This window comes from Pelodiscus sinensis, chromosome 1 (genome assembly GCF_052426305.1).
Source record: "Pelodiscus sinensis isolate ZL-2025 chromosome 1, ASM5242630v1, whole genome shotgun sequence".
In the NCBI taxonomy this organism is placed as follows: Eukaryota; Metazoa; Chordata; order Testudines; family Trionychidae; genus Pelodiscus; species Pelodiscus sinensis.
Window position 1 is genome coordinate 102319526 of NC_143052.1, and position 26489 is coordinate 102346014.

Genomic DNA, 26489 nt, shown 5'->3' on the forward strand with positions numbered 1-26489 from the left:
TACCCTGAAACTACTGCTATGTAGTGTCAACCACAACTCCATCTTAACATAGTTTTTAGTCTTGAAATAAGTTATAGTGTCTGGGACACAAGATTAGCTACTACACATGCATCCATCATCAGGAAGTGCTATTTTATTACCTTAAAAGCTCAGAACAGATACAAAGGAAGATTCAATGTACTCAGAATTTTATTTTATTGTATTTGGTTTGGGCAGCACCCCGTGTGCTCAAATGGCAGATTAAAACAAGGAAATTCTTAGATTACTTTAAGAAGGGCAAAAGATTCTATCTTTTTTGAGAGAGGGGAGAATAAAAAAAACTTGATGGTAGAAATATACACAAGGAATGGGGAGAGGAGTGATCAAATTCACAGTCAAGGAAGAAACATAGCAAACCTACTCCTTGGTTTGCACATATTGTTTTATCAGCCTAAATAACTATTTTAAAATATGGTATTAAATTTTTAACAAACTCACAGACATCAGAAGAAACCAGAGACACAAGAATAATTACAAGCTCAAGAAACAAGTCAATAATTTCTAGAAGGCATTCAAATGACTGTTCAGAGCAAGACACCACAGTTGGGTATTTAGCACAAATCTTAAAAGACAGCTAACATACCAAGTGAATTCCTGTAGTTTGGTAATACTGATTTAAGCTGTCTGAAATGTAATTTTCCCCCCACACTGCAGAGTGCAAAAGAACAAAAGCAAGAACAACAGAAGTATACACAGCAAAGAGAGAAAAATAAAGAATAATTAATAAGTATGAACATTATTCTGGCTTTTAAGAGATAAATTAATAAACAACAGAGGTGGCAATGCCCCATCCATTCTCCATTAAGGGCATGTCCACATTAGGAAATTATTTCAAAATAACTAAATTCAAAATAATAATTCCCAAAATAACTATTTCAAAATAAACTTATTCCCCAAGGAAAGCAGGAGTTATTATTTCGAAATAACCAGCCCCTTTTTTTCAAAATAATGGGCTTCGTAGTGTGGATGCTCTGCTTGTTATTTCGAAATAAGGGAAGTTTTTTCAAAATAACTCCCTAGTGTTGACCAGGGCTAAGGGAGAACTAACAGTACATGTTCTAACATTTAGTGTAAACAGTTTACATCAGAGTATACTATTCAAGAGTCAATATTAATTCATGGATTCTAATATACCTAGGGTTGCCAGGTGTCCGGTTTTGAACTGGACAGTCCAGTATTTGAGCTTTCTGTTTCGGAAACAACTTGAGAAAATATAAATGTTCGGTACTTTCTAAATAAGATGTAATGTAGATTGTGATGTAATATCAAGTGTGTCTGGTATTTTTGTTGAAACCATCCGGCAACCCTAAATATACCATTGAATTTATCCTATATCATAGAATCATTGAACCATAGAACACTAGAACTGGAAGGGACCTCGAGAGGTCATCAAGTCTAGTCTCCTGGCCTCATGGCAGGACCCAGTACCATTTAGACCATCCTTGATAGATGTCTATCTAACCTGCACTTAAATATCTCCAGAGATGGAGATTCCACAACCTCCCTAGGCAACTTATTTCAGTGTTTAACCATCCTGACAACTAGGAAGTGTTTCCTAATGTTCAACCGAAACCTCCCTTGCTGCAGTTTAAGCCCATTGCTCCTTGTCCTATCCTTAGAGGTCAAGCAGAACAATTTTTTTCCATCCTCCCTGTGTTACCCTTTTAGATACCTGAAAATTGCTATCATGTCCCCTTTCAGTCATCTCCTTTCCAAATTAAACAAGCCCAAGTCTTTCAGTCTTCCTTTATAGGTCATGTTCTCTAGACCTTTCATCATTCTTGTTGCTCTTCTCTGGACCTTCTCTGATTTCTCCACATCTTTTTTGAAATGTGGTCCCCAGAACTAAATACAATGTTTCTAAAATGTCTTTAGAATCAATGGTTATTTTACATACTTAGTTATCTACTTTATATTTGAGAGAGTCTGCCTGTTGAAGAATGACCTAGAATGGGATGGCTTCTCATAAAACCAAATAGAAAAGAGACAGAATCACCAGGAAGGTGAAAGGGCCTGGCTGGTGACGTGCCCCCGCTCCCCCAGTCCAGGACTGCTCCTGCTCCGAGCCTCCTACCCCCAGGTGCCCTTTAGGGAGTGCATGCGGGGGGGGGGGCAGGGGAGGAGAAGCTCCCGCCCCAAGATTTGCATGGGGACATTGCTGGCTGTTCCCCTTTGTCACTGTCAGGGAACGATGGGAAAGTGCAGTTTGCTGCATTCCTCACTCTGACTGGGGATGCAGGGGGCAGAAGAGCTGTGCACTTCACTCTTGCTTCTGGACAGGGACAGGAGAGGGAAGAGCAAGCAGCCCTGGTACAAATCTCCACACCCTGGCACTCCCTAACCCTTACCTTGAGCCACCCACACTCCATCTCACACTTTAACTTCTTACAAGTACTGTTGTATCACAACCCTCCCCATATCCCTTACGCACGCGCGCACACACACATACTTACACACACACATACCCCAGCCCCTCCTCGTCCTCCAACCCTGACTCCTGCACCCCACACCTCCAACCCCCTGCCCTCAACCCCTGCTCACCTCCCACCCTGACTCCTGCACCTCTCCCCCCCCCACACATATATCCTCAAACCCCTGGCCTGACTCCTGCACCCCCATGCCTTCACCCTCTGCTGCAAGCCACCCTCAACACTCCCCAACCCCTGCCTTGAGCCCCCCACACTCTACCTCACATTTAAATGTCATAGTTACTGTTGTATCACAACCCCCCCCAACCTCCTGCCCTGAGTGCCCCCCCCAGGTGGTTGCAACAGAACAGTACATGTAAGAAATGTAAATTACTTTCACCCCTGGCACTGAACCAAGATGAGCCAGAATGCTTCTCAATAAACCTTATAGAAAAGAAATCAAACAAAGAAATGTGGAATATTGCTCTGTTTTGGCACAGCTAAATCAATGTTTAAGGTTTAACAACTACTCCTAATCAGTAAGAGCTAGGGTCAACGAATTTGGTACACAGCTTCTCCTTCCTATAACTTAAAGCAATGTAAAGGTTTGGTTGTGCCAGGACAATGGGACGTGTCTACAATGGAATTACTTCTCATAAAGCCAAACAGCTAAGAGAAAGAATCACCAAATCTAATATAGTCTTCAAAATTGACATAACTGAACAAATGTTGAAAGAGACTGAACCACGATGAGCCTGAAAATAGGATGAACCTGTAATAGGATTGTTTTCAATAAACCATACAGAAAAGAGCTAAAATGGAGAAATTCGTAGCAGTGCTCTGTTTTGGCACAGCTAAATCAATGCTTAAGGTTCAAAAACTAGAAGAAAATAGTATTGCAAATCACATTGACTATAGACCTTTTCTGTTATAACAGAGTTTATAGGGATGAAGAAGAAAATACACTTGATGGAATTCCCATTTTAAAAATTCACTAAAAACAATTACATGGAAACATTTTAACAATCCCTTTTTCAAGAAATCCAAAATAAAAATTGATAATCAAAATAACACTATGTTGAAAAATACTATAATTTAAATAAAGTACCTGCATTTTCCTTTTATTTAAAACATTTAATTGAGTGAAAGACCCCAATGTGCTAGTTCTTCGTAACTGAAGAGCTATACTTCAGCAAAGACTGAAGGATACAATGTTTTGCAACAGAGAATTCCACAAAGAACTATCCTCTTCCAAAATGGCTGCCCTCTCCCATTATTAAAGGGATAGAAGCCTCATTTTCCCGTCTGTTGGTGACCACTTGAGTACAGGTCTCTCATTTTTTCCAGTAAGACTGTAACTCTGCCTCTTTAAAGCACAGAGGGCTACATTTTCCTTAAAGGCCCTTGTGGTTTTAGATTCATTCAGAACACGTAGTTCCATTTTAAAAGAAGGCAGAACTTTGTGACAAATAAACTTTCATTAAAATGGCAAAAAAAGTGACCTGTAAGCCTAAATACATTAAAAAAACTACCAGATCCAGTCAAGGGTTAAGCCAGGAACAAGAGGAAACTAGGGTTTACAGGTGTGTATGCACACAGGAATGTACAGGGCAAAAAAAGGGAGAATTAGGGGTGTGTGCATATAGAATAATGTAGAGAGATGATAGAAGCTTGAGAATTTGGAGGGTTGGGGGCAGGACTGGATTAAGACCTTTAGAGACCGTAAGCACTGAAAAGATTATGGTGCCCCCCCTATATGTAATTCAAAATAAAAACAATACTATATTGTAAAATCTCTCTTTTTTTTTTTCTTTTTTTTTTTTTGTACCCCTGCTTTGCTGGTGCCCTAAACACGTGCTTAGTCTGCCTATTGGGTAATCCAGCCCTGGTTGGGGGGGGGTGTGCAAACTGTGATATACAGTGACTTTCTTTACTTTGCTCTGACAAACCAAGCAGCTGTAAACGCCGTATAACTGCCTAAATGCTCTGGCCACTTTGAGTTGTTCCAGAATGGGATAAAGCAGCCAAAGCGTACCAGTTAATCTGGTCATAAAATTATAATCTCTCTCTATAAAAAAAACCCTTTTCCTGCAGGATGACAGTGTGACATCAACATGTCACTCTAGGTCCTGCCACCCCTCTCTTCTCAGCTGCCCGGCCTCCTTCTTCCCTCCCTCCCTGATGCTGGGGGTGGGGCAAGAGCCCCGTGGCGTCCTGCCTCCCCAGTGCTCGCAGAGGTGGGCTGGATCAGCACAGCCTCCTCTCCCTGCTCCCTAGTGCTCGGGGGAGTGGAGGGAGTGAGAGCCCCATGGCTTCCTCCCTACCTCCTCCCTGGTGCTTAGGGAGGGGAAAGCCCTGCGTTTTCTCCTTGCCTGGTACTCCTGGCAGGGGGTTGGAGCTGCACAGTCTTCCCCTTCCCTCTCCCGGTGCTCTGGGGAAGGCAGAGTCACATGACCTCTCTCCTCTCCAGTGCTTAAGGGGTGCTGGAACTGTGCGACCTCCCCCCACCCCAGTGCTGGGGGATAGGGAGAACTGCACAGCCTTCCCGGCCCCTTTCCCCAGTGCTTTGGGGGCGGGGCAGGAGTGGTGTGGCCTCTCCCCGCCCCAGTGCTCTGGGGAGACAGGAGGGAGTTGGCAAGTGTAGTGAGCAGGGGGCGCAGCCCCATTGTGTATCTTTTAAAAACAGTTACAACTAATTTGGGTCCACAAACACTAAAATCCCTATATCCTTCCTAGCTGTATGTTTATCATGTGGTGCCACTGCAGGACAAAATTAAGTTTTCTTATTGAGAAGGTACTTTCAATTATAAAGCATAATAAGGAAAAATGATCAGCAATCCCAAAAATGTATATAAAATGTACATTTTGTACAAGATGTCAGTCAGTTTTTTATTATACAGGAAGTTTTAAGAGTCAATGAAAGGGCAGATTTACAAGATTGCTTGGGCTCCTCAACTCTGTGTTTCCATATCTGAACAAGCATGGATTTCAGTCAAGTGTGGATTTCTTTCAAGTGTAACTTTATTTGGATGTACGGGATCGTAAATACTTGATTTGAGGACAATTACAAGATCTCTTTAATGTACCTGAACTCTAAATAATGATATATGCTTTCAATTTTAACACCAATTTAACATACTTTTGTGTAGGAATAGGATAGAAAGACAGACAGACATATTACACACATAATCTGCCAGGGGGAAAGTATTTTTCAGCTACAAAGTTTATATGACCATAGTGTTCCTATTCCAGATGAATTACCTAGTTTTTTAACGATATAGTAGGCAGGCAAGGACAAATATATACACATTCATACCTCAAATATCTGACAGCAATCATCTTTTAATCCATCCTGTTCTGGTCTACTGAACAATTCTCGTAATGCATGTTGTCATAAGGGAACTGGCTGGCTCAAGAGATGAATAATAATAAGAGCGCAGATTTGACATAGTAAATTTTTTTAGCATAACTGATGAGTCACATCCAATTAAAAAAAGAAAGCCAACAACACTTGCACAGGTAATCAACAGGCATTGTGCTCCAGAGAGAGTGCCCCATGGGAGACAGCAGGCCTGTATGGCAGCCTCATTCCAATATTTCATCATTACTCTCGGAAGGCAGGTACCCAGAGTGCAGCCTCTTCCAACAGGGCTATGACTTTTTCAAAACAAATGCTAAAATTCATGTCTGTGGTAAATCTACAACTTTAAAAGAATCTGACACATCAGAAAAGGTCAGACAAATAAACAGTGACAAGTTTTTAAAGTGCTTGTACACAAATGCTAGAAGTCTAAAAAGTAAGATGGATGAACTAGAGTGCCTCGCGTTAAAGGAGGATACTGATATAATAGGCATCACAGAAACATGGTGGAGTGAGGATAATCAATGGGACACAGTCATTTCGGGGCACAAAATATATCGGAAGGACAGAACAGGTCATGTGGGTTCGACTTTTGAAGACTAAAACGGTGACCCGGGCACTATATGTGAAAGAAAATTTAGAATTAAATGAAGTAAAAATCTTAAATGAATCAACATGTTCCATAGAACCTCTATGGATAGTAATTCCCTGCTCTAATAAGAATATAACAGTAGGGCTCTATTATCGACCATCTGACCAGGACAGTAATAGTGACTATGAAATGCTAAGGGAGAATAGAGAGACTATCAAAATAAAGAACTCAATAATAGTGGAGGATTTCAACTATCCCCATATTGACTGGGTACATGTCACCTCAGGACCAGCTGCAGAGACAAAATGTCTTGATAGCTTAAACGACTGCTTCTTGGAGCAGTTGGTACAGGAACCCACAAGGGGAGAGGCAATTCTCAATTTAGTCCTGAGTGGCATGCAGGATCAGGTCCAGGAGATAACTATTACAGGACCGCTTGGAAATAGTGACCATAATATAATAACATTTAACATTCCTGTGGTGGGAAGATCACCTCAGCAGCCTAACACTGTGGCATTTAATTTTAGAAAGGGGAACTATACAAAAATAAAGAGGTTACTTAAACAGAAATTAAAAGGTACAGTGACTAAAGTAAAATCCCTGCAAGCTACATGGACACTTTTCAAAGACAGCATAATAGAGGCCCAACTTAAATGTATACCCCAAATTAAAAAACACAGTAGAAGAACTAAAAAAGAGCCACCATGGCGTAACAACCATGTAAAAGAAGAGAGATAAAAAAGGCGTCTTTTAAAAAGTGGAAGTCAAATCCTAGTGAGATGAATATAAAAGAGCATAAACACTGTCAAATTAAATGTAAAAATGTAATAAGAAAAGCCAAAAAGGAGTTTTGAAGAACAGCTAGCCAAAAACTCAAAAGGTAATAATAAAATATTTAAGTACATCAGAAGCAGGAAGCCTGCTAAACAACTAGTGGGGCCCCTGGACAATTGAGATACAAAAGGAGCACTTAAAGATGATAAAGTCATTGCGGAGAAATACATGAATTCTTTGCTTTAGTCTTCATGGCTGAGGATGTTAGGGAGATTCTCAACCCTGACTCATCCTTTGAAGGTACCAAATCTGAGGACTTGTCACAGATGGAAGTGTCATTAGAGGAGGTTTTGGAATTAATTGATAAACTTAACAGTAACAAGTCTCCGGGACCCGATAGCATTCACCCAAGAGTTCTGAAAGAACTCAAATAGGAAATTGCGGAACTGTTAACTATGGTTTGTAACCTCTGCTTTAAATCAGCTTCTGTACCCCATGACTGGAAGATAGCTAATGTAATACCAATATTTAAAAAGGGCTCCAGAGGTGATCCTGGAAATTACAGACCGGTAAGTCTAATGTCAGTACCGGGCAAATTAGTTGAAACAATAGTAAAGAATAAAATTCTCAGACACACAGAAGAACATAATTTGTTGGGCAAAACTCAACATGGTTTCTTTAATGGAAATCATGTCTTACTAATCTATTAGAGTTCTTTGAAGGGGTCAACAAACATGTGGACAAGGGGGATCCAGTAGATATAGTGTACTTAGATTTCCAGAAAGTCTTTGACAAGGTCCCTCACCAAAGGCTCTTACATAAATTAAGTTGTCATGGGATAAGAGGGAAGATCCTTTCATGGACTGAGAACTGGTTAAAAGACAGGAAACAAAGGGTAGGAATAAATGGTAAATTTTCAGAATGGAGAGGGGTAACTAGTGGTTTTCCCCAAGGGTCAATCCTAGGACCAATCCTATTCAACTTATTCATAAATGATCTAGAGAAAGGGGTAAACAGTGAGGTGGCAAAGTTTGCAGATGATACTAAACTGCTGAAGACCAATTTAAGACCAAAGCAGACTATGACGAACTTCAAAAGGATCTCACAAAACTAAGTGATTGGGCAACAAAATGGCAAATGAAAGTCCATGTGGATAAATGTAAAGTAATGCATAAAAAATAACCCCAACTATACATATAATATGATGGGGGCTAATTTAGCTACAACTAATAAGGAAAGAGATCTTGGTGTCATTGTGGATAATTCTCTGAAGACTGTGCAGCGACAGTCAAAAAGCAAACAGGATGTTAGGAATTATTAAAAAGGGGATAGAGAATAAGACGGAGAATATCTTATTGCCCTTATATAAATCCATGGTATGCCCACATCTTGAATATTGCGTACAGATGTGGTCTCCTCATCTCATAAAAGACATACTGGCATTAGAAAAGGTTCAGAAAAGGGCAACTAAAATGATTAGGGGCTTGGAACGGGTCCCATATGAGGAGAGATTAAAGAGACTGGGACTTTTCAGCTTGGAAAAGAGGAGACTAAGGAGGGATATGACAGAGGTATATAAAATCATGAGTGGTGTGGAGAAAGTGAATAAGGAAAGGTTATTTACTTATTCCCATAATGTAAGAACTAGAGGCCACCAAATGAAGCCAATGGGCAGCAGGTTTAAAACAAATAAAAGGAAGTTCTTCTTCACACAGCACATAGTCAATCTGTGGAACTCCTTGAGGAGGTTGTGAAGGCTAGGACTATAACAGGGTTTAAAAGAGAACAGAGGTTAAGTCCATTAATGGCTATTAGCCAGTATGGGTAAGGAATGGCGTCCCTAGCTTCTGTTTGTCAGAGGGTGCATGATCGGTACCTGTTCAGTTCACTCCCTCTGGGACAACTGGCATTGGCCACTGTTGGCAGATAGAGTACTGGGATGGATGGATCTTTGGTCTGACCAAGTATGGCCATTGTTATGTTCTTAATAACGGGCTTTAGAGCCTTTCACCACTGTCAGCTCAATGGGCAAATGTGATCCCATTTTGAAGCAACCAAAGGCCACTGCTGTCATGTGGCTGCTTGGTATCTTTGTGAAATGAGTTGGTGGCCTTACTCCAGCTCCTAGGAGACAGGTGCCCTTAGAACTCCTCATAGCTATCTGAGCAACTGAAACAATGAAAGCAAGCCACAAAGGGTTCAAGTGATTTGCTCAAAGCCATACAGGAAGCCTATGTCAGAGCCACAAACAGCACCAGGCTCTCTCACATCTCAGTGTAATGCCATAAAACCTATTTCTCACTCTCTAAGGGTATGTCTACACTACCCTCCTAATTCGAACCAGGAGGGTAATGTAGGCATACCGCACTTGCAAATGAAGCCCGGGATTTGAATTTCCCGGGCTTCATTTGCATAAGCCGGGTGCCGCCATTTTTAAATCCCGGCTAGTTCGAACCCCGTGCCGCGCGGCTACACACAGCACAGAGTAGCTAATTCGGATTAGGTTTCCTAATCCGAACTAGCTGTACTCCTCATTCCACGAGGAGTACAGCTAGTTCGGATTAGAAGCCTAATCCGAACTAGCTACTCCGTGCCGCGTGTAGCCGCGCGGCACGGGGTTCGAACTAGCCGGGATTTAAAAATGGCGGCGCCCGTCTTATGCAAATGAAGCCCAGGAAATTCAAATCCCAGGCTTCATTTGCAAGTGCGGTATGCCTACATTACCCCGGTAGTTCGAACTAGCGGGGTAGTGTAGACATACCCTCAGACTGTAACCGTAGTCCAGTGTGGTTTGCAATAGCATTTTCTTATAGTTTTTAAAAGCACTAATCTACTTTTCTTTCATTTTCTTTTTAATATAGTCATTTGTGCCTGCCTATTGCAGGGCCTACGGTGCATTACCATCGGGGCTCTGAGTGCCCTGGCTTTAGCAGGGAAAGTTGACATTTGCATAAACTTAGGCATCTTTTTAAAAACATGATTTCCAGTGAAGAGGATAAAATTTCATAAAGTTTTGTTGCCACGTAATTACACGTCTTCATTTTGTAATTAGACATCTTAATTGCATAATTAAAAGGACATGAAGTTTCAGCTTAATTAGACATCCTAATTGTTATGCAAGTTCATATCCTAGTGATGCGACTCCGTTTTCAGATGCATGGCATGTGTTTCCACATAAGTTTCAATTGTTTCTAAATGCTAATAAGAATGAATCTAAATTGTACTACCTGAAGATGCCACATATTTAAATGAAAAAGGGGGCCCTGCCCAGGGGCCTGGTCATTATATCTTTGCAGTGCCATGACTGAAAAAAGTTCAGTTCCCAGGCCTGTGGTCTATTAGTCTTTAGGGACAGCAAGGATTTCCCATGCTGCAAAGGAACATGGGTAAAGTTATTGTACTAAATTCTTCAACAGCAGAACATGCATACAGCCACATATGGGCAGTTTATGCCTATAAGTATGAGTTATAGTCTAGTTTTGGAAGCAGTTTGGTCTCATGCCATACCATACCATGCCATGCCATAAGGAACAAATTGCTTCAAGTGCCTTACATACCTTCTAAGCCAGGGGTGGGCAAAAGGGCCTCCGTGGGCCAGATTTGGTCCACCAAGCAGGTTGATCCCGTCTGCAGAGGCCCTGCTGTTCCCCTGCCCCCAGGCCAATTAGGGCCTGGGGGTTGGGGGAAGCGCACGACATTTCCTCTGCCCTGCCAGGAGCACACGGCACTTTGAAGCGCTGTGCGCTCCTGGCAGGGCGGGAAGAGACTTTGCATGCTCTCCCGCTCCCAGGCCCTGATTGGTCTGGGGTGGGGGGAGCATGGGAAGTCTCTTTCTGCTACCAAGGGCATGGGTGCCTAGGGAGAACCTGGGGGGGGGGGGGACAAAGGGGTTCCCCTACCATCAGACCAATCATTGTCTGCGGGTGGGGAAGCCCAGAAGCACCCTGCCCCCACCCCTTCCGTTTTAGGCCCCACCCCTTCCAGTGCAGCCCAGGACCACTTCAAAAAATTATTGCCCACCCCTGTTCTAAGCACAAGTACTTCCCCTCTGTGGTCTGCTTGTTTTGGTGGCTGGAACAGAGGAAGGGAATAGAGCCTCTAACCTCAGCTTTCCCCTCCCCATTGTGGGGGTTTGGGCAAGGGGCACTCTCTGTATATAGGTGAGCACAGGTACTGCAGCTTAGCTGGCCTCTGCATAGGTATCAGAAGTAGTAGTGCAGAGAGCCTCTTTGCATCATCCTTGCTGTTGTGCATTCAGCATGAGGGCTAGCCATAAGTAGCAGCACTGCCAGATCTGAGCAAGAGCCCAGTTATCATTGGACAGACAAGAGTGACACATGCAACCAGGCTGGCCTCAGTGTTCTAGAGGGCTCCAGATTGCCTCTCCTTCTGATCCTCCTGCCACAGCTGCAGAAGGAAGGTTGTTTCCTCCTCTTCCTTTTGTCCCACCCCCAGAAGATCTCACATAGCACACGGGGACCCCAGCAACTATTTTTGTAGCTTTTGGTGCTCATTGCTACAGTATCTTCACAAAACTTCTGTGCAGTGAGGGGCTGGTGGTATCTTTGATTTATAAAACAGATGGGGAGCTGAGGTATTATCTGCCCATATTTTTTTAGCAGATTAAGATTAAAAGTACTTACTGATTTTAGGTGCCCAATTTGAGATGACTTCATTTTTGAGAGTACTTAGCACTACATAGCACTTTACATGTGTAAAGCACAGTTCCCAATGACTGCAGTGGCAGCTGTGAAATCATTTCTGCAAATAAGACACAAGGGTCACAAGTTGGGCACCCAGAAAATGAAGCGCATGCAATGAGTTACTATCCGTGAAAAGTTTGGTTAAAAAGTGACTTGCTGAAATCACATAGGAACTCTGTGGCAGAGCAGAATCTAATTACCTAAGGCAACATTGAACTGCCTTAACTATGTGACTATGTTTTCTCTTCCTGCAGTCCTGTGCCTCTTTCATTAGGCACTTTCCAACTTTCTACAACTAATTATTCCTGGCGAATTCTGCACCATTGCACATAGCAGAATTTTGCAGAAATTAACCATTGTGTATGCAGAAGTTCCTTCTCCTCCCCCAAAATGGGCTCCAGGGCTGCTGGCCACCTCTAGAAATCCAAATCCCCTGCCCTGAGCCCCTCGTGCACCCCAACACAGACTCCTGCACCCCCACATCCTCAGCCCCCTGTCATAAGATTGACAGAAGACAGCCTAAATGTGTGCATGAAGCTAGATTTGACTAGTTACGATGTAAACTGCAAAAAAATGTCAGAAAAGATGCAGCAGCGGAAGTCCCATTAAATACAATCTGTGAGTACAATGTTTCATTTATGCTATTATTAAACATGTCTATTATCAATAATATTATTTGTATATTTTCAGTCATGCAAACAGGCATTCTTAGACGTCTCTTTGGTTACCACGTATTCTGAATTTTGATGTAGTTTGGCTCTTTGGTTTGAAAAAGTTGCTGACCCCTGGTGTAGGGGAAAGGGACAAACAGGAACTGGATTGTCATAACTCTCTACTCTTTAACTCTACTCTTAGGGGAATTTTGGGATGTGTCCATATTGGTGCAGACATACTTACTGGCAGATATTTTGAAATAAATTACCAAAATAATTGACACTGGTGTGATTGTGTAGTGTTATGACAAAATTTTGCAGAATTTTAAAATACCGGGGGCAGAAATTTTTTTGTGCACAGAAATTTTAGGCTCAGTATGCCCCCAGAAGTAAACTAATGAAGGAGGGGTTCCACAGATGACAACCTCCTTTATTACATAAGCCCGATTGTGCCCCAGAGCAGGTCCATCCTATGTACTCCATGCAACAGGGGTACTGTGGAAAAAAAGGAATATGATCACGTAGTTAGAGACTATTCTAAGGCATATGCATGATGAATTAAGGTTGCACAGGCAAAGTTACTTCTGGTATTTCCTAACCTTTTTACATTAATAATGTTCTTTTAATACAGTTGTGTGTACCTGTGTGTGTCTATATGTATGTATAATTCCTTAGAGATTTTGCAAAAGCACGAGGAATACACAGAAATGTCAGTATGTGGCATCAGAGGGTATGCCTTCATCATAGTTGGTGCTCCCAGCCCTGCCTATAATAAAATACATGTGGTCAAAAAAAAAAAAAAAAGTTGTCTCCTAAACTGAGAACATGTCTAATTTCAATCCATAACTAATTATTATATCTGAGTTATAATCTATTATAATAGGAGAGCTACTATAATACCACACATACCAGGCAGCACATCATAACCTGAAATCAGTACTGATGAGCTCTGTGAGGCTGCAGAGATTCCTCTTCATTTCCCCGTCTCGTTTCCTCATTCCATGGCTTACTTTCCACTCCTTCAAGCTTTCTCTTTTCCATTTATTAAAATACAAATAGCTATTTCCCAGAAACAGTCACTCTCCTGGAGTGGCCTCATTTCACAAAGAATGCAATGGAGGCTCTAAAGCTTCTGGTAGAGTAATTCCATATGCTAGAGCTAGACTACTCAACACATGGCCTGCTGGTCCCATGCAGCCTGCAGCCCATTTTTTTTTGCGGCCCGCGGTGCAGCTTGGCTTTACTTGGGGCTCAACATACGGCCTGTGGGTGGGAGCCAAAACAAAAAAGTAGTCAATATAATGGTCTTCTGTTGATACGCATTTTAATAGTTACATTCCTGAACTGTCATTGCTCATTAAAAGTGCTGCTGTCATATGGGTGGAAATTGAGTAAAAATTGAATTTAATTAATATCAGCAGAACTGACTTAAATGGGGCCTATGTGTTGTGTAGTCTTGCCTTAATCTTTGTATTCATGCCCATCAGTGTGAAAGAAGCTATTTGCATATATATTTTGCATGTATATGCAACCACACTTAAGTTGTGGCCCTTGGCATGTGCTGTATCATTGTGATGCCCAGGGGTTCCAAAGTTGAGTAGCCCAGCGCTAGAGGGCTGTTGAACCAATAGTAGCGGCATGGGAAGACGGAAAGAACATGCTAGAGCTGCCACTACTGTACAGCATGGAGAGTTGTTGTAGCCATTTGGGTCCCAGGATATTTTATTGCAGCAACTTCTGTTGGTGGGAGAAAAAAAATTTCAAGCATACACAGAACTCTTCTCTCGGGTGCAGCAGTATTCTCCGAAGCAATCCGCAGTAGCAAAAAAAAAATATAGCACCATCTAGTGGCCAGCTTGGGAGTTGTGGGAATAAACAGCCAAACCTAACAACGAAGTTCCAGTCCAGGATGCTGTGGTTTGCTATGCAGGTTAATACATTGAGAGCAGACTGCTGCTCAGGGTTTCTAAGATCCAATAGCCACTACAGCAAAGCATACTCGGTAATGAGGACAAACATTAGAAGTGCCTGAAAGGCAGGGGAATTCAGCACTGCCACCCACAGGATACCTGCAGTGAGAAGTATGGATAGAGAACCGTGGGGGAGAAGATGCAGATTTAACCCAGATCCCTTGTTTCCTATGCCCAATCTTCATGAGTTGACTGGATATCCTCTGGCTGAGACTGGCTAAGTTTGTAGGGAGGAGCAGCTGGGACAGGCAGAGGTCCTCAAATTTTGTCAGGCTGCCGATCACTGTGGCTAACACACTTGCTTCCTGAGCCATCCCCTCTCCCATTTGTAGTCAAATAGGCCTCCTATCCTTATGCAATTTCTTAAATGGGAAAGAAAGATCAAGAACATATTCCTGTCAGCATTTAATGTGATTTAGCAGGCAAACACAAAGAGGAGGAGCCAACATCATGTGACCAACCAGCTCTCTGTAGACCGCTAATAAAGGACCCCTAGTGAAAGCAAGTTTGAGAACCACTGCCAAAAAAACCTTAAGTAAATAGCTACAACATGAAATGGGGAGGGGGAGGGAGGACTAGAATTTGTGAAGGAGTGGTCCAAAGAATAACTGCGAACAAATTAAACTTTAAAGGAGATTGCATTAACCTGAAATATACACAAAATAAATTTAAAATGCTGCCAAATCCCTGTGCCCGACTTCTTGCTATTTGACAATCAAATTTCTCTATTTATAGATAAATAAATAAATAAATAAAATATTTACTTTCCTGCTGCTGTGCGAAAGACTTACTCAAAACAACAGGGATAATGACTAACTATACAAAAGTACACATGGGAATCAATGAAACTGAATATATACAAAGTGCCAGACACTCACAGGAAATTATTGAAAAAAGAGACTCCTTTCTTTCCCCTTTAATCGCTGTACGTTACAATAGCATTAGGCATCACTTTCAACAATAGATAGTGTCCAAACGGAAGCATCATTTTTAAGTTAGTGTGTCCGTTTAATAGCCCCTCTCTTGACTGACTGTTATAAAAAGATGCCTGTAACACAGGACCAATATATCTCATCTATCTGCTGCGGTGAAGACCATTATGGTCATTCCTCCAGTGCAGAGAAAAATTCCATTCCTTCATTTAAAAAAAAAAAAATCTTTTTAAAGAAACTCTTGTTCAAGACAGATAGTCACCACGTTCAGGCTGACATGGAAATAGCTTTCCTGTAACGGAGTCTATTTTGCTTTATTCTGTGTCATATCACATGACAGCTTCCTCTTCAGATCATTCATCTGGATGTTCCATACTATACACAGAAACAGTCCCCTTTTTCTGCAAAATGGTTTTGCACATGACAGGAAAAGCTAATTTTAATGAAGCAGCTCCACTCTTGCCTCTGTCTCATTCTTTTTTATGCTGTTTGACAGGCTACGGAATGTTGTTTATAATGTATTGTTCTCTAATAATACAAGAAAGTCAATTACTGCTGTCTGACCCTTTGGCTCCCATTTTACTCAAGATTAGATGTGCAGTTCTGCACTTTATGTACTGTATGTATGTGATGGGGACTCTGGGTACAACTTGAAACTTCTTCCTTTAAGCCTCTAGCCTGGGTTCTCTCTTGCAAGGCTGTTCCAATAATAGGCAGCAATACCTCTTTGGGTGCTGGGCTCATTCAGTCATCAACATGTGGAGCCTCACACCCAGCTGTATTACATGAATCCTCCGTGAATGGAGCCACTCATGAATCATACAGAGAGAAGTACCGGTCAATCACTTTAACTCTCCCAGTCTTGCACTCCAATATTATACAGTCTTACATTGCTTAAGACCCCCTTGGGAAATGCATGCTCATTAATACGTTAATCACTTCTTCATAAGTGCACATGCACCAGCCTTTATAATCTGAGTGAGATTTTTCAAGCACTTCAACTATAACCATACTGTTTTAGGTAAAACATAACACATTTATTAACTACAGAAAGACAGATTTTAAGTGATTATAAATAGCATGCATGGAGATCAGAATTGGATATTAAAAAATAGAAATAGAAACACAGTCTAAATTCTAACTTTAAGAGACTAAGCAAGATTTGAATCAGTCTCTCATACTAACATATGTTACAGGTACAGTTCATCAATACACAGATTGGTCACAGGCCGGAAGGGAGTCTAATCTCACTAGTTTGAAGTCATTGTCTTGAACAGCTTAATGGGAGTAAATCAGGGGGCCCAGATAATCTTCATCCAAGAATATTAAAGGAACTGGCACATGAACTTGCAAGTCCATTAGCAAAAAATTTTAATAAATCTCTAAACTCGGGGGTTGTACCATTTGACTGCAGAATTGCTAATATAGTTCCGATTTTTAAGAAAGGGAAAAAAAGCGACCCAGTAACTATAGGCCTGTTAGTTTGACATCTGTAGTATGTAAGATCCTGGAATAATTTTTGAAGGAGAAAGTAGTTAGAGACATTGAGGCTAATGGCAATTGGGACAAATTACAACATGGTTTTACAAAAGGTAGATCGTGCCAAACCAACCTGATCTCCTTTTTTGAGAAAGTAACAGATTTTTTAGATAAAGGAAATGCAGTGGATCTAATCTACCTCGACTTTAGTAAGGCATTTGATACAGTACCACATGGGGAATTATTGGTTAAATTGGAAAAGATAGGGATTAATATGAAAGTTGAGAGGTGGATAAGCAACTGGTTAAAGGGGAGACTACAGCGGGTCATATTGAAAGGTGAACTGTTGGTTTGGAGGAAGGTTACTAGCGGAGTTCCTAATAAAATTTGCAGATGACACAAAGTTGGGAGCTGTTGCCAATTCAGAAAAGGATCGGGATATCATACAGGAAGATCTGGATGATCTTGTAAATTGGAATGATAGCAATAGGATGAAATTTAATAGTGAGAAGTGTAAGGTTATGCATTTAGGGATTAATAACAAGAATTTTAGCTATAAGCTGGGGACACATCAGTTGGAAGTAACAGAGGAGGAGAAGGACCTCGGAGTCCTGGTTGATTATAGGATGTCTATGAGCCGCCATTGTGACATGGCGGTGAAAAAGGCTAATACGATCTTGGGATGTATTAGGCGAGGTATTTCCAGTAGGGATAAGGAGGTGTTAGTGCCATTATACAAGGCATTGGTGAGACCCCATTTAGAATACTGTGTGCGGTTCTGGTCTCCCATGTTTAAGAAGGATGAATTCAAACTGGAACAGGTACAAAGAAGGGCTACTAGGATGATCCGAGGAATGGAAAACCTGTCTTATGAAAGGAGACTCAAGGGCTGTGTCTAGACTACATGCCTCTGTCGGCAGAGGCATGTAGATTAGACAGATCAGCAAAGGCAAATGAAGCCGCGATTTAAATGATCGCAGCTTCATTTACATTTACATGGCTGCCACGCTGAGCCGACAAACAGCTGATCAGCTGTTTGTCGGCTCGCCGCTAGTCTGGACGTTCCCCCTGTCGACATCAAAGCCCTTTGTCGGCAGCCCTGTTATTCCTCGTGGAATGAGGTTTACCGGGGCAGCTGACAAAGGGATTTGATGTCGAAAGGGGGAACGTCCAGACTAGTGGCGAGCCGACAAACAGCTGATCAGCTGTTTGTCGGCTCAGCGCGGCAGCCATGTAAATGTAAATGAAGCCGCGATCATTTAAATCGCGGCTTCATTTACCTTTGCTGAACAAACAAATCTACATGCCTCTGCTGACAGAGGCATGTAGTGTAGACGTACCCAAGGAGCTTGGCTTGTTTACCTTAACCAAAAGAAGGCTGAGGGGGGGACATGATTGCACTTTTTAAATATATTAGAGGGATAAATACCAGGGAGGGAGAGGAATTATTTAAGCTTAATACCAATGTGGACACAAGAACAAATGGATATAAGCTAGCTAGTAGGAAGTTTAGACTTGAGATTAGACGAAGGTTTCTAACCATTAGAGGAGTGAGGTTCTGGAACGGCCTTCCAGGGGAAGTAGTGGGGGCAAAAGATCTATCTGGTTTCAAGATTAAACTAGTTTATGAAGGGGATGGTTTGATGAGATAACACGATCTTGGTAACTAATTGACCATTCATTATCAGTAGGAATAAGTCAATGGAGGGATGATAGGAGTTTACTATAGAGAACTTTCTGGGTGTGTGGCTGATGAGTCTTGCCCACATGCTCAGGGTTTAGCTGATCATCATATTTGGGGTCAGGAAGGAATTTTCCTCCAGGGTAGATTGGCAGAGGCCCTGGAGGTTTTTCGCCTTCCTCTGTAGCATGGGGTACAGATCACCGCTAGAGGGTTCTCTGCATCTTGGGGTCTTCAAAGTATTTGAAGGCTTCAATATCTGAGATATAGGTGAGAGGATTATTCTGGGTGGGATGGGTGAGATTCTGTGGCCTGCATTGTGCAGGGGGTCAGACTAGATGATCATAATGGTCCCTTCTGACCTTAAAGTCTATGAGTCTTCCAGATGATCTTCCAGGTGTGGCTATGCGGAGGAAGTCGGGAAAGAGGCTCAGTGATTATGTCTGTGCCACCCCTTTATACGTTCATCCAACAACTAGGAAGATCCTTACTGTGACATGGGTTAGTGGAACCCCATGACGTACCTGTCTTCTGTGAGAAGCCTCTGGAATAGTGGGTTCTTCTTGATGAGTCATTAACGCTTGTCTGGCCAGTGGTGGGTGCTCCTTTGTCCCTCCTAAAAGGCCAGTTCTGGGCATCTCCCAATTTCACAACATATTTCAGAAGCACACATAGTGGTACTCCATAGCTTCACATATAATGAGAGCATACACAAGCCAACGGAATCTTAAAGTTACAGATCAAGCCTTTTTAAATGATACCTCACAAGGCATGCATTACATCAATCACTTCATAATTATAGCACAGTGGTGAATATGGGGGTTCCAGCGTGTTATTTTGAGGTACAAGTGAAAGATACCACTGGTGGTATTTATAAAAGAGACTCATGATAATGCCTATATCGTTACCGGCCTCCCTCTTTGCAGTGAAATGGTCTAACAACTTCTACCACTTAAATGTCAAGTTCTTTGGAACAGAGACCATCTTGCTCTGTTGCACGTATAGCAGCTGGCACAGCGGGACCGAGATGCTGGAGCAGGGCCCTTAGTGTAGCCCCTGGCTACTGCAATTTAAATAATCATTAAATAATCCATCAGCATCAGCTGTCACAAATTCTTGCATAACCATATCCAGAAATGTTTGTATGCATTCATGGCTATCATCTTGGACTTACTCAAATGAAGGGAGAGAGTCCCCTGCTGTCACCTTCCAACCATTAAAAGCTTTGGGTTTTAATTTTAAAATGTCTCTCAAATGTAAGCAAAACTGTGGCTATGATGTGAAGTGTATGGAAAGACTCTGAATTCCCTTAGTGGCCGTAGTTCACTTTTCAAATGATTTTTGAGTGCCTAATGGCTGCTCTGTTTACCTACCCAGTCACTGCACTAGCAATAGCTTGCTCTTTGTAAAGCAATTTCAGATCCTTCAAATAGTAAAACTTAAAGGCACCATGTTTTAACTAAAAACACCTCCCCTCCCCCAAAATAAAATCCCTACTGTATTCTCCATGGAACAGAATGAATATTTGTTTTACAATTTAATTTATTTTGGTAGCAGCATAGTTATCACAAGGATTTCTGGAGTGTACATGACATGTTTACTCATCCTGTGCACTTATCTTTCACTCATATCTATCCCTTGGGGGTGCATTAACAGCAATGGGGAGTTAGTGCCAAATTGAGCACATGAACATTCACTCTGACACCTTCTGCCCCACCTCAAAAAAGATATATTGGAATTGGCAAAAGTTCAGAAAAGGGAAACAAAAAATTATTGGAAGTATGGAATGGCTTTCATGTGAGGAGAGATTAATAAGATCTGGACTTTTCACTTTGGTTACTTCCTTCTTCTCATACACAAGAACTAGGGGTTGCCAAATGAAATTAATAGGCAACAGGTATATAATAAATGAAAAGACACAGAACACACAGTCAACCTGTGGAACTCTTTTCCAGAAGAAGGCTACAGTGTAGCTGTAGCCTAGGTAAGATGAACCTTTGGTCTGACCCAGAATGGTCATTTTCATGTTCTTATGTTCAATAGGTCCATTTTCCTGGCTTCTCGGAAATTGTCCTGCTGAGCAATGCACAAAGTTAATGCTTGACTTAACACTTGATGCTGCAGCAAAGAAGTTTTTTCTATACTTTAATCCTTCTGACTTCAGTTGCGATCTTTCCCATTCTCTGACTTGCCTGGCATTAAGGACCAGTCTCCCTTGTTCTGATCCTTTTGCACCAATCAGTGCAAAAGAAACAGAATCTAGCCATTACCTGAGAATTCCCAGTGTAGGTATTACCCACACACCTGCTGGGTGTGGTGTACTGTCCCATGTAGTGGCACTTAAACCACTCAGAGAGAGACTAATCAGTCTCCTGTACAGTCTTAACTGAAAGCCAGCTGGCTTTCAGCTCAAGCAGTAGAGGCTCATGTACTAAGCTCCAGGAGTCTTGAGTTTGGTTCCATCTGTCAGCATTACATAGGAACTTTTATTTGGTGTAAAGGCACAGGTAGTGTCTCTGGTCCTCGTGCCAATTCTCCATTCAGTGTTGTGGGTGTGTCAGGGTGAGGTGGTTCCCTGCCTTGAAATGAGACCTGTAGGCGCTTTGATGAATAGATGAAGTGGATTCCACTTTAGTGTCTGTAGGTACCTGTTAGCTTCCAAAATATGCTGATTTGGGACTTCCTGTAGTTACAATTTTGAACAAAACATAATAGCAAACAACAAATAGAACGATAAGCGAGAGAAGAACTATTCTTTGCTCTTTCATGAAGACTGGATGAGCACCTTGACACAAAACTGTGAAGAGTCACAGAATGGACCCCTTTTACTGCAGTCCCACTAGGTCATGCCAATAAGTACAAATGAAAAAAAAAGTTTATATTAGAGGTTGCCCATTGCCCATCTTCAGAAAGAAATATATTCTCTCATCAAGTAAGTCTGGACCTGCTAACAGCAGCAAGATGAGACCCAATATATTTAGATATTTAAAACACCCAGGGTATGTCGAGACTACATGGCTCCGTCGACGGAGCCATGTAAACTAGTTTACCCGGCATAGTCAAAGAAGTGGGGATTTAAATAATCCCCACTTCATTAAAATGAACATGGCCGCCACACTGTGCCGACGATCAGCTGATCCGGCACAGCGCGGCAGTCTAGATGCGGATCTGTCGGCTGGGGAAGCCTTTGCCGACCGATCCTGTAAACCTTGTTTCACGTCGACGGAGCCATTTGTCTAGACATACCCCAAGATGTATTTGGATTCACCATTTGGATTTTATTGGAGTATCTATTTCACAAACACATTTCGTAGCACTGAGTGCCACAAAAGAACCTGAAAAGCCTCATTCATAACTCAGAGCTGTGAGAGTAGTTATTCCTTTGAATAAAGGAATCACCTTTGTACTACTGGAGCTGGAGATGCAAAACCCTGAAAGCAAGCAATCCCATGCCAATACTGTAGTAACCAGTCAAGAGTTACAGTAGTACTTCTGATGGCACTGTGGGCTATCTCCCAATGATTAGTCACGAGGGTATTATTGTGTGGTAACTGCTGGTAGAGAATGTCTTCAAAGTTTGCAACCACTATCTCACACTCACACTGTGGGACAGACTACTTCTCAGAAGGTATATCCAAAAATATACCCCAATAAGTATGGTTATCCTGAAGTTTCATCTCATTACAGTGGACCTCTATTCTCTTGTCAGCCATTCAACATAAACTGGCAACTCCACTAATCAATCAGCAACTTAAATACGTGACCTCAGAGGGTCCACTGTAACCTCAGAACATGCACATTACTTTTCATCAGTGACCACATTCTGTTTTTCAGATCTGCAAAATGAAAGAGATTGCATCGAGTGATTCTATTGCTATGGTATGAAGAGCCAAAGAGGCTCTGGGCATAAGAGTAGAGAATTAAAATGAACTATAACTCTCCTATCCTTGTCACTCTACACATCAGAACAGTCTGACTTATAAATCCGCGACAGGGCTAAATAAAGAGATTATATTTCCAAACAAAGCAAAAACCTTCTTTATGAACAAGGTTGAGATCCTGCTTTTTGACCGCTGGCCAAGCCTGAACATGCACACTCTGGTAGCTTTCATCTCTATGGAAAGGGATAGTGAAAGACTGCACTGTGATCTTCAAAGTGTAGAATTTGTGGAAGAGGGAAAGTTTAAGAAGTGTGTGACTGAGGGGAAAAATAAGACTAGGATCAGGTTATCTGAAATGCTCGTTATTAAGATTAGGCAAAGAGGGTTTACAGATGTGCACGCACTGGCTAAAATGAAGCTGAGCCATCTCTTACTTACCCACATGTAGTATATGCAGTAGAGCAAACAACAGAATGAAGAGGATTCCTTGGGGTCCTTATGAAGCATCCAGGGATTCCTCATCTGAAGCTGCAATTGTTCCTACTTCAGACATGACTTTGAGGGGGAGGGAGATTTGTGAGCAAATAGCAACAAGAGCTACCCATTCTCAGCCCCTCTGAAAATCAAACTACTATACTAATATTTACAATCTAAAAAAGGGTTTAGGAGACCATCCAGGTTTCGGAGGGGAAAACCTGGCACTCTCATGCTACGCATATGTGAGAGGTGGGGGCAATAAGAGAGACAGCTACAATGACATAAGATAAAGTACACTGCAGGGGCATATTGAAATGTACCTTTGTTCTGTACTTAGCTTAGAAGAAAGGATATGGTTTTGAAAGAAGAGGAACAAACTGCTCTCTCTCCTCTATGGATGGACCTTCCTGGTCAGCACTGAAAAAAACAGCAGCCTGTAAGGAGCCAAGTCTGACTCTACTGCCTGTTTTGCTGTTCTTTCCTGCTCAATGGATAGAAAGAAAAATTCAGTTTTCAGCAGCTGTGATTTGCAGGGCCAGGATCCAGCATCCAAACTAGGCACACAACTGCCTCTGCCCTTTTACCATGACTGTGCACAAACAAATCTCTTTTAGAATGCACTGCAGTGTATACTGCTCAGTCTGATCATGCAATGGTGATAAACAAGTGACCATAAAGCACACATGTTGTACCTTCATTTTTAAACCCACATTATGGCAGTTGTGTTCCAATGCCCAAGTTACACACACAGGACATTTTACAGATCCTATGATAAAAAAATGTTCATATTTAAAAGTCATTTGTCACAGGACCACATTTGACCAAAATCAGAAAACCCTTATCCACAGTGAAAAATTAAGAGCTTTTTAAAAATTACTGGATGCAATGCTCCTGTAACCTGTACTACTAATAAAGAGGTTTCCATTTGTTATTGCAGACTGCAGTGATCAATTTAAAAAGAACCTGGCATGGACACTACCCGGCAGTTCTAGTACACACCTTTTAAGGTAAATGAAACATACAGTGGGGTTAGTATGAAAATGGACAGTGTGTCCGGAGTATAAAATGTGCAAATGGGAAAGAGGGGGAAAGTATCACTGCACAAACAGGCCAGTCTAAACAGTTCTTCGTTACACTGAAGCTGCACATCGGCAAAAAATCTGGAACTGCTCAAATCCCAGATTTGGCGCACAAAGCAGGGTTAGTTTAACCCAAGCATGAAAGAGGTAACTAAACACACAATAACCAGACCTCATTTATTCCACTGCAATGGATGTGGGTTTTGGAAAGATTTAAGTGTTAATGGCTGTACTATTGACTTGTTAACCTTCCAGGGAATGCTCGTAATTGTAACAGAGCCACACAGTTTACATTACATTACAATATGACTCCTCCTTGTGTGCCTTTGTGCTGCGCGCAATGCATGTGTACCTGGGATTGATACCTTTCTCTCGCTAGAAAAAGGCATGCTCACGAAGTAAGGTATTACACGGCGTAAGTAAGGGTGAGCAGGATCTGACCCACGGAAAGCAGCAACGTGACTAGAGATTGGGGGTCAGTTCCTCACTGTCTTGCATTGTCATCGATACCTGTACAGAGGAGGTGTGAACATCACCATTCCAATGTGTTAGCCATACTGAATCCCATACGAACTGGTGTAAATCAGTTCTAGCCCATTTTTACAGATGAACATTGACTATACAAGGGGCAACACAGTGGAGAATAGGGCCCACTGTTTTACTCAGATTTTCTGAAGTGCAAAGCCAAGTTCTTGCATGTAACTGATTTCATCACCTTGTTTGCTTAATTTTGTTTTAAATTGCCATCAATAAGGACCCAGGGGAAGCTTGAAAATGATTTTTTTTTCCTTCGGTGACATATGGAAAACTTGACTGCACATACACAAGTACAAACTGGTTTGCTCTTGGATAAGCAGGCTGCTTGCAAGTGCTGAGTTTCACACACAGGTTGTAGGATGAAGACTTGTTTGCAAACACTGAAATGTATACCCACACAATAAATCAAGTTCAGATTTCTTGCCTTTGCTTTCCAAGCTATAAATCAAGCAAATCCTTCCTACAATTCTGATCAGTGTGTTTTTCATGCTTTTTCCTTCTGCACTGCCAGTGACAACAGTCTTGAACTATTTTTTATCTCCAAGCCTTCTGCCATACTCCCAAGATGTTTGAAAGACCTCCCCAAACCTCTCTTTGCTTCACTCAAATTTCTTCTAAAAATTCATTTCTGACACCATGCCCATGAGAACCAAGGAGAGAGAAAGCAAACAAACGAAAGTACCAGAGACAGCAAAACAAGGGTATGCTTTCCCGAGCTGCCACATTGTGTTATTAAAGTTACTCTCTTCTCCCTCCTCTCCACCTCCTTCCTGCTCATCTTTCTTTATTACTGGGTCATGTTGCATTTAGATTGTTCACAATCTGGGACAGGAAGCAGGTTTTTGCTTCTTTTGCAAGGCAGCTAGAACATTTCAAGGTTCCACAGATAATAAATAAAGAGGGCTAAATTTGGAGCATCATGCTGATTGCTGTTTAATTTAAAAGCTATCCTCTTCCATTTTTCTGCTTGTTTTCACACTTATTTCTTCATTGTAAGGCAGCCCCTTATGAAAGCCAATTTCAAATTAAGTTTCAAATTAAGAGTAGATAGGATAATTGCCAACTGATTATGAAGCAACACTATTTTAATGAGGTGTCTACAATGCATTGGCAGAGGGGCTTCGTGTTAGAAAACAAACCTGAGATCAGTCAAAAAGATCCAGCTATGGGCCACAGATATTTAACCACTTGACCTCTTTAAATTTATGCCCTGCTGACTAGAATTCAGTCATTCAAGGAAATACTTGTCTTCATGTTAGGTCATTGGGAAATCACTGAGTTCTTTATTCCCTGACATCATTCTCAAGCACCCTCTGCTATTCCCCTCCCTATGTCATTCATACATGTTCCTAGTCTCCACATGAAGCACTTCATAAGCACTGCAAATGAATAAGGCCTTTTATAAAATGCACAGGTGCCGCTATGTGTAATAAATATGGCAGCGGTCCAGGAGTTCCAATTTATCGTATAGGTCCTCAACGCAGTTAGAAAGGATGGGAATCTTGCAAAGGCTAACAGCATAATTAACAGTATCACCAACATAAAATATCACTGAAAATAAAATTCATTTTGTAAAAACACTTGTGCAGACATCCACACCCAGGGAGAGAACACACAGGAGGCTTCTGGATGCTTTCAGCACATAATGTCCTGTACAGACTTTGACGCTATGTATGGAATGCAAGAAGTTGCAATGCAAAAGCAATTGCACACAGAATATTGCAAAGCAGAACAGTCATGGCAGAAATGAGGGTAAAGACAGAACTAAGCAGTTTCACAAATGTTTGAAAACCACTGAAGATGTTCATGCTTCAGGAATGGATAAAATTGTTGAGGAAATTCATGCTGCAGGAATGGAGTCTTATATTTTGGGGGCAAGGAAGCCCATTATTAAACAAAACTCCAGCATTCTTAAAAAAAAAA

The 26489-nt window shown here is 41.7% G+C and overlaps 1 protein-coding gene across 6 annotated transcripts in view; it reads right to left on the minus strand.

Moving 5' to 3' along the window:
- The window catches only part of TBXAS1 (thromboxane A synthase 1), a 345665-nt gene that overhangs the window by 259703 nt on the left and 59473 nt on the right, over positions 1-26489 (minus strand). Inside the window, exon 2 of one of the 6 annotated variants that reach the window (XM_075939395.2) lies at positions 11818-11935. The exons of the other annotated variants lie outside the window; for them this stretch is intronic. The gene's annotated coding sequence lies outside the window, so the exon portion shown is untranslated. The remainder of the gene's footprint in view (positions 1-11817; positions 11936-26489) is intronic. 6 annotated transcript variants of the gene reach the window in all.